At 39.1% G+C, this 14790-nt stretch overlaps 1 long non-coding RNA gene across 1 annotated transcript in view; it reads left to right on the top strand.

Annotated features, from left to right (window-relative positions):
- The window catches only part of LOC123479976 (uncharacterized), a 77876-nt gene extending 63681 nt beyond the window's left edge, over window positions 1-14195 (top strand). The window contains exon 4 of the long non-coding RNA XR_008425919.2: window positions 13664-14195. This is a non-coding gene — a long non-coding RNA (uncharacterized lncRNA). The remainder of the gene's footprint in view (window positions 1-13663) is intronic.
- The last annotated feature ends 595 nt before the right edge of the window (window positions 14196-14790 follow it).

Genomic DNA, 14790 nt, shown 5'->3' with positions numbered 1-14790 from the left:
CACAGCCACAGGCCCCAGGCCAGGACACACGGAACCAGGTTCTAGGTTCCAGACTAGTTCCTGTGGCCCTAGGCTCCAATGGAACCAGAGTCTAGGTCTGCCCCAGTAGACCTCAAAGACAAGGCCAGACACCATGGACCCAACAATGGCAACAAATGGAATGAAGGGAAGGAGGGAGGGAAGGGGGAAAAAGTAAAACAACAATCAAACACAAACCAAAACAAACACACATAAACATACATACATACCTACCTAACTAACTAAATAACCCAAAATAGGCAGTTCACAAAATGGAACTCATAAAGGATTAATAAACACTTGAAGAGAGCTTCACATTGTTAGCAATCAGGGAAATGAAAAGTTAAACAACAGTGGGATATAATTTTCCCCCCATCAAGTGGACAGGGATGGTGTAATGGTCAAACGTATGGACTCTAGAATGATTCTGCCTGACTTTGAGTCTCAGCTGCATAATTAATTAGCTATCAAATCCTGAACAAATCACCCTCTCCTGGTCTCTTTTCTCATCTGTATAATGGTGATAGTAATAATACCTGCCTCATAGGGCTGTCGTGACCATACGACTGGTCAATATGTGTAAAATGCTTGAAGCGGTACCTAGACAATAGTAAGCACTCTTAATATGTACAGTAAATTGATAAGACTAGTGTTAGCATTTAGCTGTATCATCTAAATCATCACGGCAGAAATTAAGAGAAAACTTACGGAATGAGTATTTAAGTGTCCAGGATCTGTCACAATAATATTAATTCCAAGTCTCACTGCTCACATTAGTCTCTTTCCACAGTGAACTGCCATACATGGCCCATTTGGGAGGTTAGGCCAGGGTCTGAGGTCAGTTTTGGGTTCCATGAGTACAAAACTGGGATGAGATACTCATGAGAGGGAACCAGGGGCACCAAGGCTAGGGGATAGCCAAATCCCTCTCAGTGGGGAAAGCCAAGATTCAATTACTAAAACGCCCAGTTTAAATTCTGAAATGAGTTTAGAGGCCCAAATTGAGGTGAGAGTGATAAAGCCAGCAGATGAGAGTTGCAATGCCCAACTAATTCATGAAGGTGGCCAAAGCCACTTTAACAGGCCATGAACTGAGCAAATCCCATCAGACTGCAAATCTGAGCCTGAGATTGCCTCAAAAACAAGTAGAGTGGTTGAGTCTACAGTCGAAGTTTCCCCATAGGAAAGAGGTCAAGGAAGAAAAAGACTCCAGGTATGATGGAATTCACTTTCCTTATTCTGTGCTCAGCCCAGTGTGGACTATAGTCACCATAGTCCCTCCCAGGCCAAGTCACTGCCACGTAGCACTCCAGAAAAACCTCTTTTTCCCTGCCAACCACCTTACTCCATTTTCCCCTGATAGCATAAAACTTAAACCTCTGACAATGAATGGTGTCCCATAAGAAGTGGGATACCCTTGCTAAAACTCCAAGTGCAGCTTTCTACTACGACTCAATCAAGAATTCAGAGTCAGGACCTGGAAGCAGGAAAGGAAGCTTTTAATAAGTATGGAAATGTGTCTGGGTCTCCCATGGGTAAGGGTTAAGACAGAGCGTCAACAGCAACTTTATTAAGCAGACATAGTCCAGAGAAAGACCTCTGGGAGGCTATAAGGGGGGAAAGCAGATCAGTCAAGTCCCTGACAGGCTGATGGAGAGAAGTCAAGGCCTTGCCAGCTGAATTTCTTACTGACTTTGTTGACAGAAGACCAACGTGCTCCTGGAGGCCTCAGCCAAGAATAGCCCTTCAGAACCTCTCATTAGGGGAATATGTGTGCTTTATACTGTGCAGGGAACCAAGAGGGAGAAATTGGCAAGCCCTTGACAAAAGTTGTGCAGAGCTTCCTGCCAGCCTCTTGTCACACTCAGGTTTATTGACTATTTCAGTCTTTGTTTTGTGTGACTTATCTCGTGTAGGATCTCAGAAGCCCACACACTCCTCTCCCAATGGAGCGGATTTAGTAAGAGTCATATACCAGCTCTCAGAAGTGTCTTCCAGCCAATCAATATGCTGAGAGGCTCTATAAAATAGGCGATAGCCATCACAGCAAGTCCAATTTCCCTGTGCGTTCGCTTTTACATCTGTTAAAGGTCAGAGACTATATTTATCACAACCAAACATACATGGATATTGAAAAGATAGCTTTGCTGCATATTGTTTTGAAATGGGATGGGGTATGGAAAGGCTGCCTTCTGGTTTTTGAAAAGTTCACACTGAATTAAAAGCACAGTACACTTTTATATATTCCTTTTCATCAAAAGATTCCAAAGTACTTAAACAACTTTAATTAAGCATCTCTCAAGAGTAAATCAATATTTTTCATACTCCTTGTTATAGGCTAGGGATATAAAGTCTAGCCCCTTCCCCTAACCTCAATTCATATTTAACATTCTTTTCTTGAAATATAAAAAATTCCTTTTGAATATATTTCATTACAAGGGAGTAAAATTTTTCTCTTAATGTGCCTTCCCTTTTTACCTATTACAGATGAGAAGAAAAGAAAAACAAAAAACGAACGCCAAATAAGAATCTGAGAAAATACGATTTTTTAGGAGGCCTAGATATGAAAAGCAAATACAAAATATATCTTTCATCTCTCAGGCAATATGGGAGACTATCTGATTTTTTCAGGCTGTAAACAAAAGAAGTATGGCCATATTTTTAGAGCCCTAAAAGATTACAAAAAAAATCTAGATTTGTGAAAGCAGCAGAAGTAACTTTTCACTTCAAAAGTGCCACCAGAACAAATCAGAAATTGTCCTTCTGTAAACCGACGAAAGAAAAGGGGAGAGTGCTGACGGACTTCTGTTCTCTTTGTGGGATAACTGGGTTTAGCTGTGTCGTTTGATTGAGGATTGACATTCTCTGCTCTCAAACGTCTAATTGTCCATTGGGGAGAGAGTGGGCTTCTACAGCAAGCAATAGATGTTGGGCTGTACTTAGTGTGGCAAGAGGACAGGAAAAGGCCACTCTGTCCTCTCTGAGGTGGCACCATGGGGACCCTGGAGAAAAAAATAATCCAGGAGGAAAAAAAAAACAAGTTAACTGCCCACATTTCTCCACAGGGGGGCTGCTGCTTCTAGGAAACAAATTGCTATAATAATAGTTACACTTCTGCCACCTTCCTAGGTTCACCTTGGAGACGGATTTAAGCTCCTGAGATGGAGGCTCTTTGCTGTTAAAGGGAAAGTGTGAGTGCTTGCAACTCTCCGTTAATGGCTTGTGGAAATAGAGGCTTTCTGCATGTCCTGCCCGGGAAAGCTCTCAGTCTGAGAGCATCTTAGCTGAGCTGTATCTAGACTTATGTTTAAGCAACAGTTTCACTGCACAATGAAACAACCTCCATTTCTCTATTCATAGCATAAAGCAAAGGAAAATGGCAGCCACTGGGCATGAGAAACTGATATTTTAGGTTTATAGCTATTTGTGCCTTGGTGATCTCTTCTGTGACACTTCATCTCAATATTCCCTGAGGCAGTTTTGGTGGACCTTGGGGATCAATACGGGTTGACATTCTCCCTCCCTGTTCACACCTGCGCTGCTAGGGAGAGTAACCTTCCCCGAAAGAGAATTGGTTTTTGATCTAAGGTACACGAAAGTAATAGGGTGGGTTTGAGTTTATGAGAAAGGCTAACCAATGGCAGCATCTTCTTTCCCCGTAGGCACCTCTAAGAAAAGAAATCAACATTGCATTTCTAAAGAATCCCGTAGGAAGTCCTACACATAGGGTAATTTTATACCCCGGTTATGCCTGGCTTCCTGGCATGGTTATTACTAATGCTCCCTTTTACGCTTAGAAGTGTCCTGATTTGGCTGATACGCTGTATGGTCACACTACATGTAAATACCCTCCTCCCAAAGTGTGAATAGGGAGAAATACTTGGAGATTTAAAGGTCTTGGATAAGGAAAACATTTATAAAGACTGGAAAGAAAACTGTTTTGGCCAGTTCCCTCTTAGCACCTGGACCTGCCAGGTATGTTTACTGAGGTTAGATGCCAGGAGCTAAAGACCTGAACTATGTCAAGACCCCTACTCGCAAGCTGGGACTGCATGTTGCATGTGGATGGCGTGGACTTGAACCATGTGCATACCAGCCACCACTGTACTAGACCGCAGACTGCAGAATTTTTCTTCGGTTTATGGACACCAACATAAGCCACCTGTCTCCCAAACTATTACTGAATTTGAATTTCTCCCAGCCATGACTAGTGTGGGCACAAACTCAGAACTAATTTGATTTAGAAAAATTAAACAAAGTGGTATTTCTTACAGCCAGGTGCATAGGAAGAAAAACATACATACAGGGTCCAGCAGAAATACCACCTGCTTGAGTGTGGTTGCTAGGGTAGTAATATGGGTGTGATAATTCACAATTTTAATTTGAACATTTCACCTACAAAGTCATATGGTGTGCTTGAGTGTGATATTGTTCTGTTGTAGAATTACATGCTTATGGTTTTGTAATAAGAAAAGGGGCTTTATTTGTGCTGGACCCAGTACTATAGAAGCAACTAGGAACTTCTGTTTGCATCACTAAAATAATTGGTGGACAGGTGGCGGTTGAGTTCAGGACCAGGTGGTTGAATCAGGAGCCTTTATCTCCTTCAGTAAGCATGTAAAGTTAGAGTTCTCAGTGGCCTGAGATTTTCTCAGAGCCCGATGAACCAAATGGATAGGAATGGAGGGAACTGCTCACAGAGGCACTGTAGAGTAATTAATTTATTCAGTTGATTCCACAAGTATTCATTAAGCATCATTAACTCTTCCTTGGCTGAGATGGAATATTTTGTCTCTTGCCCTTAGACTCTTTGGCTATGCCCTAGTCCCTCTTATAAGTACATGTTGCCTCAGACTGAAGAGTCAGCTGTGGGGGAGAGACTTAACAGGAGAGGTTTTAGGGTACAGGTAAAACACAGTACTTCACTACACATATGGGTCCATGGATTATTATCTGAGTTGAAACACAGGAGAAACCAAAGTGATAATAATTAAAAGACTAAACAGAGATATGATAGAAAAGTGTCCAGGGAAATTATAGATTTAAATACTGTTAATGAGCTAATTAATTAATTAATTAATGTTCTACCTGTTTTTTTAATTACATAAGAATTCTAAGGTGTAAGCTGGGTAAGGTAATTAAGAAGATAGCTTGAGAGAATGTACACCCACCTTTTATATAAGTACTTTATATATGCTAGGAATAAGGGTGCAGGTGGTGTGTGGCTGCTATAGGTAACTTCTGGAGTTGATATATTAAGGAGGACCTCAGGGAAGGACTCCTTGGAGGAAACCACAGTTGTTCAAATTAGGACATCTGAGGGCTAGGCTAAGCCAAGATTTATGAGCCAATGAACTTACGGAGATTTTAATGCCCTACCTGTTTCCTACTTGAGCATCCAAATGAGAGTACAAAACAATTTGATAATGAATGATAATGAGCCATAGACTGCGGAGGAAATTGGAATTCATGGGGCATCATGGGATTACTGGTCCCAACAGCTTTCTGGTGGGCTGGGCCCCGCGATGAACTTTGAAGTGTGGTTGGGACATGAGCGGAATAGAAGTAATGAACTTCACACTTGTTCCTGACCATCCTGACCAGCAACAAATGAAGCTAATGTGCTTGTTTTTTTTCCAAATTGGTATTCAGCTAGATGCCCTTTAGTGTATGCATGATGATGATAATAATAATAGTAATAATAATAATAATAACAATAACAACAACCAGCCATGGCCTAGACCTTGAGGGGACACAATGATGAATATCTACCCTAGGGCTGGTGCTCCTGTTTGCCGTAAGAATTAGCCCTGGGTGGTTGCCCAGGAGAAAATTGGACAAGTCCACTATCATTTACTGAGGCCACAAAGGAGCTGGCAAGTGAAGGTGACCTTCAGCCACAATCAGCTTTGGCCATGGAGTGAGAGGCACTGGTTATAGACTATCCTCTCTCTGACAGGCTCAAGGACTCTTGGCGTGTGGTCCATGTAAGCCTGGCAGCTGTTGCACTGAACACTGTTTGTGATGCCACCAAAATCCTCGTCTTCCTGCCCCCTTCTCAACATAATCGTCAGTTACAGCACGGATATTAAATGGTGCTTTAAAAAATTAAAATACAGCTCTAAAAAAAAAACCCATATAAATGTAGAATTAATTGCCGTCGGTACATGCTTTATTTTATTTCTGTCACAGCAGAAAGTGCTTCATCAGGAAGAATTCATGTGAAGATCCAACCACATGCTAGTTTTTTTGTATTTAATATGCTTGAGATGTTTAATTATTTTTGATTAATTCATTTGCCATTTAAACTGCCCAAATACTTTGACATGTTCTGCACTGTGTGGCTTGCCAGCATGTTAGCTCTATGGTCCCAGCCTTACAGGAGTCAATGCAAAAACCCAGCATTGGGGGGTCAAAACAGATTTGGATGCAAATCTGGCTGCACTGCTTACCCGTTGTGGGAATTTTGACGGTAAACATCTCTGAGCTACAGTTTTGTCATTTGTACAATGTGTGATGCACTGAATCTGACTTCCTAAACTGTAATGAGAACTAAATGAGAAAAGGAATGTAAAGCATATTAAATTATGACCAGGGCAGGCATGCCCTCAACAACTGCGAATTATTACGGTTATTGTTATTCTGTAGAAATGCTAACCATCTAGTATAACAAAAGTAAGATACACCCGGTCACTACTTGCTTTGTCCTGTGGTCACAGGCAGATTTCTTGAGATGAGCCCCAGTCCCAACTCAGACAAATCTGAAAGACATCAACTTAGGGACAGGTTCTGGGCTGGGCCCATATCACCTTTGTGTCTTATCTTCTCCCTTACTAATACCCCCAAAGAACACTGCACATTAGTCACAAAGCACTCCCACACCCCACTAAGCACTCCCACACCCCACTTACTTCTCCTGCAGCCTGAGAGGCCTTCTGGAGCCACTATACCCTCCCTTGTAATTCCCTCTGGCACTTTTTGGAGAAATTGCTCACAGAATCAGAGAATTTAGAACGTAGAAGACCTCACAGAATGTCAAGGAGAGACAGGGCTGTGGAGATCATTTAGCCCTCTTTTAAAAACAAGCAATCTGAACCCTGGAAGATTAAATAACTTGTTCAAGGTCTTGCAACCAGGCAAAGGAATAAAGACCCAAGTAGAAGCGGCATGAAGACACAAGACTCCCCACTCTATTGTTCTTACCACCCTTCCTTAGCGACTTGGCTTGATTTGTTTCAATTTGGCAACTTCTTAGACAAGAGTAACCTAAAATTCCCTGAAGGGAGATCTTGGGGTTACTTAAGTAGCAGAACAGGAATTAGAGGGAAGTATTTGCCCTCTGTCTTTACTACCCATGTGTAAGTGTCTATCCCTGGGAAGAAGGAAAAAGAGCAAGGAACTAACTGTTACTGAGTCCTGACTGTGTAGCTGGCCCAGACGGCCATGTCCTTCTCTGGCCTCACATCCTCTAGGCTTCACCAACCTGGAACTAAAATGGGAACAATAAGTGCCTTTACCCACCTGGTAAACCCAGGTGTCCCCCAAATTCCTTTTCTGAACTCAATTCTGGGCACCCTATAAAGAGTCTCACTTCTACTATGCACATCCTCACAGCTTCTAAGTAATGCCCACCTGCCCGCCATTTTCCACTTTTTGAAAAAAGAATTTCCTACAGGTATTGAACACCGTCTTTTAACACCACTAACGCGGCCGATAAGATGCAGAATGTGCAGCCACTGCCATGTGGCCTGTGTTTTGTGTTTCCTCACACGGATGTGCCTCACAAATCAAGCCGCTGCGTTTTTCTTCATCACATCACGTTCTGGCGGAACTTTGGAAGGAGGAAATCGCTGTGCATCGGTACAAGCACAACACATAGCTACTACAAAGCAAGTCTTTTACTCTCAGCATGCATCTGGTGAAACGAGGCTTCTGTTGTTGTTATTCCTTGTAGTCCATCTCTTAAGATTCAGAAATAGGTCCACATGGATTCTATTAGTCAGTGTATCGCCCTGAAATCACACCTTCACTCCAATACTTCTGTCATGTCCTTAAACGAAATTTGTCATCTCGGCTTTTCCCTTGCCTTAGAATGAGTTACCTCCCCGGCCCTCGTGAGCCTCCATCCTCCCACAAAACGTCCTGCAGCAGCTATCCTACCAGTCCTATCTGAACACTAATCTACATTTATGGGCTTGTGTTGACACAAACTTTAACTCATTTGCTTTTTATAAAACTGTTAGAGGTAGGAAATATTGCTTCTGTTTTTCTTGCCAGCTGAAGGTCATAGAACCAGTACCCACAGCCAGGAATTAAAGCCAGAAATTGACCCTCTGAGCTCTTGCTCTTAGCACTGCACAACTATGCCTCCCACAGGACTTGAAAGACTCCATTCTCCACCTCCCAACCACGGTCCTCCAGTACCCACCAGTCAGTTCCACGGGCCTGATAGCTTTCTTGTGTAAGAGGTTCTGTCATTTTTATTATTCCTGCTGTGAATAAATTTATTGCAGTGTTCTTACCCAACCTCCATTGACCTGCTTGGGACCACTCTAGAGTCTCCAATGTTCTCTTACAATCCAGCAACATATGTCTCCTGTCTGACTTATTATAACAAGCATTTTCCATGGAAAAACACAACTGCACCATACTTCTGATGAAAACTTATGGTAGACTAGGTACTAGCAAGAAAAACTGTTAGGTATCCTGACAATGACTAATAGTGGCTTGTGTGTTTATGTATCTTTTAGTGAATTATATATGCTGCATTGTAGATACAGATGGAAAAACGTGCTATTTATCTCCTATTCTCTTTAATGGTCTGGCCCATGAAAATAGGTCAGTCATGAAGAGGACCTATTGGAATGATAACCTGGAAATAAAACTTCCATAACGACACTCATATAATTAAAAATCCAAAGGAAGGAATGGATCCCTTAACTCTGATTTAGCCTGAAGTTACTGCAGACACATACGACTCACCAAGGAGATTCCCATATATTCTCAAATCTGGGGGCCATTGATTATAATGAGGATTGCACACAGGAAAGGTTTCTGACAGGCTGGTCTCTCAATATATGAGCTTCAGTAATAGGGCTTCCAGGAATTAGCGTCATGGATGATCACTCTGGACAGCAGATGACTATGCAGTGAGAACCCTTGTCTTATATGCCCCATGCTGAAAAAGTGCCAGTGCTCTTAACATCTGGGAAGAGATGCTGTCGTTGAACTTTTACTTCCTTATATAACTTGTTGTAATTTTGGGAACAGCAAAGACATACGCTGTTCTGTCTCTTTGGGATTAGAAATCTCTATCAGTGCCAAGAGGAGGCTGACATTGATACAGACGTTCCAACACATTTGTGAATCTGTTATTTAATTGCATTCTTTAACCTTAGATCAGTAGAGAAATAATATTAGCAGCAATGACTAGCGCGTAGGTTTCTCATTATTATTTCCAAAATATTTTCAGAAACATCAGTTGATTTACCCTCACCATGTTGTGTCATAATGTCTTCTGTAATTGTCTTGTCTCCTTAAACACAGGCTTTAATCACAAATCAGCCAACTTTTCTCCAGCTAAAAATAAAAACATATATCCCTTGTCCTCAATCTAGCCTTGTTTGCTATTACTGAAATTCTTTCTGTTCTTGTCTTGAAACATTTTCCTAAAGGCTGTAGATCTGAATTGTCCAATAGAGAAGCCACTAGACACATGTTATTATTTAAATTTATTAAAATTAAATATAATTAAGATTTTGGTTCCTCTGATACACTAGCCAAATTTCAAGTGCTCAATATGTCTTGAAATAGCCATGTCTTCTCATGGTTACTGTAGAGCAGCAGTTTTTTACCGGTGTGCCATGACAGACACACTGGCCTCAATAACTTTTAAAACATGCAATGCCTGACCATTTAGCCAGGGGTACTGATTCTTTTCCCTTAGATTATCCAATACAAGAGTGATACCAGCCAACACAACAATAACTGTCTGGTGTGAATGAATTCAAATTCATCTTTTTTGTCAGGTCAACAAGAAAATGTATTTCTTAGTGTACTGCTGAATTTTAGTAATTAGTTTATATGTACCATGAGTTTTTAACAAATGTTATAAATCACTGTTGTAGAGCATAGTACAGGTGCAGAACATTTCCATCAACTCAGAAGTTCTATTGAACAATGTTGCTCTATGGTGAAGAACCAGTTATTGGTGACATGTTGTTTTCTCAATCTATCACAACTTATTTTTGATCTACCCTTTATTCAAGAATTTCTCTTCAGCCTACAGTGGGGTAACAGGACCATAGTTATCTTTTAGTTTTAAACAACTAGAAAACGGAAGAAGTACATGAACTATATTTTTAGTTTTGAGGCATTAGAAAAGAAGCAGCACAGAACTTGACCTCTGAAATAAGTAAAAAAAAAAAGCTATGTTCTATGATTCACCGAACACATGCTCAGTGACAGCCTAGAAGTCCTCGTGAATCTCTGTAGAGGAAACAGATATTAGAATAAAGGGTGGTCAGCAGCACTGGAATGTATGAGGTGGAGTGCCAAGAGAAGTGACTGCATAATCAAGAAGGAAATCCCGATTTTTACAGAGAAGTCCCTTTGTGTCTTTGACTGATTACTGATCTATACATGTATAACAAGAAACTACCCAGGGCTGGAAAAAGAACCACAGAAAAAATAAGCCAAAAAATTCTCAAAGAGGACTGTGAATAATTTTTGTTCCCATGAAGCCAGAACTGGAAAAATCCACACAGTACTCATCAGATCAAGTCTTGGAAGGGTTCACCTTAGTAGTGGGTATAAAATAGCCTAAAAATATAGAATGCTCTGGACCCCCTTTAACAAAGCTTAAAAACAATATTTAAAATGATCTAAGGATATACCTACCCCTCAGTGTCCAAACTGAGTACCAGAACAACATATACTTTTTAAAGAAATTTTAAAAACTCTAGCTCCCCAAAACATAAAGTTGACAATATCTAAAATTCAGCAAAAAAAGCAACAAGTATACCAAGAATCATAAAAATAGGACCCAAAAACCAATAGAAAATTAATCAATTAAAACATACAATTCAAAGGCACAGATAATGGAATTAGTAGATAAAGGACATGTAAACAGCTATCATAAATATGCACCATAAGACCAGCAAGGCAGAAGAAAACAAGAATATAACGTGGAAAGAAATAGAACATATGAAAGGAACCCAAATGAAACTTCTACAGATTACAAATAAAATATCTACAATAAAAAAAAACACACATTAGATGAAATTAATAGCTGGTTGTACACTACAGAAGAAAGATTAGTGAACTTTAATACAGCAATAGAAATCATTGAAAATGAAACACAGAAAAATGACTGAAATAACGAAAAGAATAGAAGAACAAAGGCAGACATGTGGAACAGTATCAAGTTACCTAAGAAACATATATTTCAGTTTCAAAAGGAGAAAAGAGAAGGAAAAAATAACTGATTAAAAAGTGACCCTTTTTTTTCACATTTGATGAACACTTAGAATCCACAGAACCAAAAATCTCAATAAATTGAAACAATAATGAAATAAGACCATACCAATATGTATCATAATCAAATTGTTAAAAACCAATAATAAATAGAAAATCTTAATAGCTTTCAGAGAAAAAAGCTATGAAATATAAAGAAAGAAAGAGAAGAATGTTAACAGATTTCTCATGAAAAACTAGGCAAGCTAGAGGACAGTGCAGCAGCATCCTTAGTCGCTGAAAGAAAAAGCAGTCTACAGAGAATCCTATACTCAGAAAAAATATTTTTCAAAAATAAAGGTGAAGTAAAGACTTTTCAGGAAAATAAAACCTGAGACAATATATCTCCAGCAGACCTACACTACAAGAAATGATATAGAGATATATTCAGCCAAAAGCAAAATAATACCAGATATAAATTTTGATCAACTCAAAGAAATAGAGTACCACAAATATGGGTAAATGTTAAAAAAATAAGTTTCTCAAGAATTTTAATCTCTTTGAAAACAACTGCCAGTTTAAACAAAAATAGCAACCATATATTATGGGTTTTATAGTATATGTATATTAAAACATATAAAACATAGTCACAGCATATGGAAGCTTACTCTTTTAAGGTTCTTGGCTATACATAAAGTGTCTAATTTTATTTGAAAGTAGACTGTGATAAGTGAAAGATACTGTAAACACTAGAGGAACCACTAAAGAGTTATAGCAAATGAGACTACAGGAGAGAAAGGAAATAATAAAAATAACAGCAGAAGTCAATAAAATAGGAAACACAAAGGCAGTGAGTATCAATTAAACTATATGCTGGTTCTTTAAAAAGTTAGCAAATTCGAAACACTATCCAGACTAATGAAGAAAATAGAAACAACACAAATAATCAAAATGAGAAATATGAGGGATCAATAATACAGATTTTTTAAATATTAAGAAATATTATCAGGGGCTGTTATGACTAACTTTAAGAAAAAGTGGATACCATTGATGCTGTGCAAAATATCTGTAAAAGACATAAACTACCAAAGCTCACAAAAGAAAAAAATAGGTGAATAGTTCTATATTTAGTTTAAAGATCGAAATCATAAACTAAAAATTCCACAAACAAAATGGCAGACCCAGATAACTTTAGTGGTGAATTTTATTCAACATTTAAGAAAGAAATAACACAAATCACACAAAAAAATTATCCCAGAACTTAAAAGAAGATGAACCCTCTCCAGATGATTTTTTAAGGCTAGTATTAGCCTGACTCCAAAGACAAAGATATTGAAATAAGAAAAATTACAAATCAATATCCTTCGTGAGCATGTTTACAAAAATACCTGACATACTTTTAGCAAATCAAATCCAGCAAAATATGCATCATGACAAATCGAAGCACATTCCAGGAATGCAAAGTTGGGTTAACTTTTCAAAATCAATATGATTTACTGTATTGACAGTCATACAAGAACAACTGTATGATGACCTCTAGGAAAAGTATCTGACAAAATTCCACACCCATTCACAGTAATATTTCTCAGTAAACTTGGAATGAAAGGGAACGTCCTCAATCTGACAGAGGACATCTATAGTAAAACCTAAAGATAACATCATAGTAATGGTGAAAAAATGAATATTTTCTCTTGAGATCGAGAATGAGGCAAGAAAAACCCACCTTATCACTTCTATTCAACATTATTCTGGAGGTCTTTGGTAGTGAAAAAAGAAAGAAACACAAATAAAAAATACACAGATTGGAAAGGAAGAAATATGTACCAGACACTATACTAAACACAGGATTCCCCAAAATGAGCCAGGCTCAACTTCAAGGATAGGTCCCCAGTGTAATATATGTGAGACAAAATAAGTATGTACGTAATAAATATTTAAAAAATATGTTTACAACCATAAGTGATGAGAAATTATTTGTATTTGAAGAATGGGAGAATAGAAATGTAAGAGGAATGCTGTTCAGGAAAATCTTAATGGTTGAAAATATATTTGAATTCACAACAGAAGTAATACAGCAACCCAAGCCAACCCACCTAAGAATGAACTTAATGAAAAGAACTTGATGTCTCATGTTGGTTATTTATTTTTATTTTTTCCATTATTTCCATGATGCCTTCCATGCACGGAACAGCGGGAAGTGTCCACTGCAGCTGCTGTCACTGCACGCCATTAACAAAGCCAGAATGCCAACTTTCATGTAAACATAAAGGCATCTGTGGATGTGAATGAAGGGCTGGAGACAAATCCCCCAGGTATCTATTTATAGGACCGCAGAATAAGCCTCCTGTCAAAATGTGGCCCAAACCAAGAAGAGAAAATGGAGGGATGGGGCAATCAATTGTTATGTACTAAGCCATCATTGAAAGGATGAAGCGGAAAACATGAGGTCGTCACTGAGATAATCCAGTTCTTTTTAACTAACACTTATGACCCAGAAACAGTAAAAGCTGCAAGATAAATTTCAATAAAATATCACTGTGACACTGAGAGCAGTATTGGCCTTGGCCATGGCATTTGCAAAGGCAACAAGAGCAGTGGTACTGGCAAAATTCATAGTGATGGGGATGATGGCCACAGCTGATTTGTTGCTTCTGTCAGCATCAGGTTCGCCTATAGTGTTAACCTAATACTGAAATGTGAGGGTCTTCTTATTTCCATATCCAACCAGCAAATGGATTCCAAAGCACATAAAACAAACTGAAAAAAAGATCATAGAAATCTTCAATAAGACAGGTAGTAGCATATCCCTGTTTTCAGAAAACTAAGTCTAAATATAGAACAAATGGATTTTAACAAATGGACTGCTAGAAATTTCATTATCTCAGGGCATTTTCTCTCCATCATCTCTCTTCTTCTCACAGACCCAGAATATCACACAGCTTTCTGATTCACATGCAGAAACAGACATTTTTCTAAAAAATTAAAGCTTTTTTAAAGAGCAATGGCTCTCACATTTTAGTGTGCATTGGAAACACCTGAAAAGCTTTTAAACCCCAACTGATGGGTTGAACCACACAGTCTCTGATTCAGTGTGTCTGGGGTGGGGGCTGACAATTGGCATTTCTAACAAATTTCCACATGTTGCTGATGCTGCTGGTCAGGATACTCAACTGGAAGAAGCACTGCTTCACACTATCCCCATCACTATGGGGATATTTCCTGCCATCACTATGTAGCAGCTATTGTGTCTGCCTCTGTCCCTGTAGTTTAGGCAGGGCACTGAGTAGGGGTTCAACACATATTTGTTGTGTAAGTAAA

This window comes from Desmodus rotundus, chromosome 13 (assembly GCF_022682495.2).
Source record: "Desmodus rotundus isolate HL8 chromosome 13, HLdesRot8A.1, whole genome shotgun sequence".
Classification (NCBI taxonomy): Eukaryota; Metazoa; Chordata; class Mammalia; order Chiroptera; family Phyllostomidae; genus Desmodus; species Desmodus rotundus.
The sequence above is the reverse complement of the archived record's forward strand: the minus strand, read 5'-3'. Positions and strand labels throughout refer to the sequence as shown.